The following is a 3412-nucleotide window of genomic DNA, read 5'->3' on the forward strand; positions in this document are numbered from 1 at the left end:
GTTAATATTATCTCTTATAAATTTGCGGGTAACGGTAACATTTCGAAAAGTTGTTACTCTTTCCGAAAAGTCGTTACTTTCCGAAAAGCCGTTATTTTCCTAACAGACACATTTTTTCGAAAAGTTGTTATTTTTTCCAAAAGACACAACTTTCTGGATAAAACGGGTCTGAACAGATTTCTCTGAACATACACGTTTCTTGCTGAAAATGGCTATAAAAGAAAGTCAATTTTTCGAACACTAAAATTTTCCTTCTCTGCATATATTTTTCTCTCAAATAAATCAAAGTGTCGATCGACTGAGTCTTTGTGACTTGTCGCTGTTCTGAAGTTCGCTGAAGTTAAAGAAATTTGAGGTACCGCTATTTCTTTAACAGGTTTAATCCGTTTTATCTTGGGAGAAATTAATTCATAACCTTGGGTACAGTGAGGGGATTAAATTTCTTAAGGACACACAGTAGTTTCTGTGAACTCAGATTACTTTTATGTATTTTCTGTTTCATCTTATTTCTGTTTCTGTTTATTGGTTAATCTTATAAATACAGGTTAATATAACAATAAGATGACATGTGTATGTCAGTTAGTATAAAGTGTATATATGCTCTAATTTTTGAACAGCAGAGGCACCAATGTCCCTAAAATATAACGGATGATATCTGCGTACCATCTACGATAATACGAGGATATATTTAACCTTTTTCCCTAAAAAAATATAATGAAAAAGATGAAATTTTATCGAAAAAAATTGTAATGATATATCTGGATTTTCATAGTATAGTTTTCTTGTTGACTTCTTATATTAGTTTTAATTATAAAATTGCACCTCTATTGTAATTGATTTAGCTAATCATTGTGTAGGTGGACTTAACATTTTTGAGAACTCATTCTCGATTCTTTTTATTGACTTTTTAAAATTTGTACATTTTTAATAAAAAAAATTCTGTTACGTCGTCAATTGTAAGCATTTGATTCTAACACGTCTAAAGCTGGAAATATAATCCTCTACTTAATCACATCTACAATGTCATCAATGAATAACTTAGTAAAGGAAATATAATTAATACTTTTGAGAGCTTAATTATGTATTAAAACTAAAACGTAAGAAGAGGACAGAAACTTGGTCACTGCTGCTGGTGACCAAGGCTGCCATAATATATATATATATATGTTGATGATGTACATGATAGAGTTTGAATACAAATAGAAAAGAGCTATCCTAATCAATAAAGGATGTTGAGTTTACATAGAAGACTTATTGTCATCTAACACCCTCCGGCAAGCACATGTCGGGTTTGGAGACAGTGAGCTTGGATCGTAGATGAGCAAAACGAGGGGAGCTTAGAGCTTTAGTGAACACATCAGCAGTTTGATCAGTGGAAGGAATGTACTTAACACAAAGCTGGCCACGAGCAACCTTTTCGCGAACAAAGTGATAATCAATTTCAATATGCTTCGACCTTTGATGAAAGACAGGATTGGCAGTGAGATAAATGGCACTGATGTTATCACAGAATATCACAGGAGGACAAGGACAAGGCAATCGGAGTTCCTTGAGCAAACTAGCTATCCAAGATACTTCTGATGCGGCAAATGCAATGGCACGATATTCAGCTTCAGTGCTGGACCGAGCTACTACCTTTTGCTTCCGTGAGGACCAACTGATTAGATTAGGACCATAATATACAGCAAAGCCATGATGAGAACGACGATCATCAGGATCAGCAGCCCACCCTGCATCACAGTAGACATGTATAGTAGATGAAGTGGATGGAGTGATGGAGATACCATGCGTAAGGGAGCCTTTGAGATAGCGAAGGATTCGTTTTACGGCTTTCCAATGATCTAATGTAGGATTCTGCATGTATTGGCAAACACGACTAACTGAGAAGGAGATCTCTGGTCGCGTAATGGTCGCATACTGAAGAGCACCAACAATGCTTCTAAATAATGATGGATCATCAAAGGTTTCACCATGTTTGGACAACTGAAATGTGGTGTCCGCTGGAGAAGGAGAAGGCTTGCAATCTGTCATTCTTGTTCGAGTGAGTAAATCTCGAATGTAGCTAGTTTGAGAGAGATGCATTCCAGATCCGACACGACTAACTTCAATACCCAAGAAAAATGAGAGATTACCAAGGTCTTTTAAAGAGAACTCAAGATCAAGAGATTGGGTGAATGAGGATATATAAGAGGGATCACTACCCGTTATGATGATGTCGTCCACATAAACTAAGAGGTAGGTAGTGGAGGAAGGAGTATGACGGACAAACAAGGATGAGTCAGAGTAACAACAAGTATAACCATGCGATAGGAGAAATGTTTTGAGCTTGAGAAACCAGGCGCGAGGAGCTTGCTTTAGTCCATATAACGCTTTCGACAAGCGACACACAAAATGTGGGTGAGACTTGTCAATAAAGCCTGGTGGTTGAGACATGTAAACAACCTCCGTAAGGTCACCATTAAGGAATGCATTGTTAACGTCTAATTGCTTAAGAGCCCAACCTTTAGTCACTGCATAAGATAAAACAAGTCTGATGGTTGAAGGTTTGACAACTGGGCTGAATGTATCATGAAAATCCACCCCCTCTTCTTGATGAAAACCTTTGGCAACTAAGCGAGCTTTGTACCTTTCGATTGAACCATCTGCTCGTCGCTTAATACGGTATACCCATTTGCAACCCACCACATTTGCAGTGGGAGGGCAGGGAACAAGTGTCCAAGTGCAGTTACGACGCAATGCTTGATATTCAGCTTCCATGGCGCACAACCACTCAGGAGAGGATGCAGCTTGCTTATAGGTTTTTGGTTCACTTGCTATAACGGATGAAACTGGGGTAGGATGGCAAGATACAACAAGTGTTTTAGGCTTGAGGGAATTTGTTTGAGCTCGTGTGGTCATAGGATGATTGGAAGAAGTAGCAGGCCGGAAATATGTGGGAGCATTCTGATTTGTGCTTGAAGCCGAGGACGCGACGGTGGGCGTACATGTATTGTGTGGTGGAGATATTGTGGTGGATGAATGAGGTACTGGTAGGACTCGAGTGGATAGGGAGGATGAGGAAGGGGAATCTGCCAGTGAATGGAGTAAAGGTGAGGCAGCAGATGTGGGAAACGCATTGGAAATTGATTGTAGAGAAGTTAAGGATGAGGGTGGTGAGTTGTCACTGGAGCAAGAAGAAAACTTGTTGTAATGAGGATAGGGAAATCTATCTTCATCGAACGTCACATGACGAGCAATGTACATCCTATTGGTGGGGGGATAATGACATAGATAACCTTTATGCTTCGAACTATAACCCAAGAAGACACACGGAAGAGAGCGAAAATCAATTTTATGATGATTGTAAGGACGTAGAAAAGGGTAGCATAGACACCCAAATTTTCGAAGAAGTTGGTAGTCCGGTGGATGATGA

The sequence above is a fragment of the Solanum pennellii genome, chromosome 12 (genome assembly GCF_001406875.1).
Source record: "Solanum pennellii chromosome 12, SPENNV200".
NCBI classification, from domain to species: Eukaryota; Viridiplantae; Streptophyta; class Magnoliopsida; order Solanales; family Solanaceae; genus Solanum; species Solanum pennellii.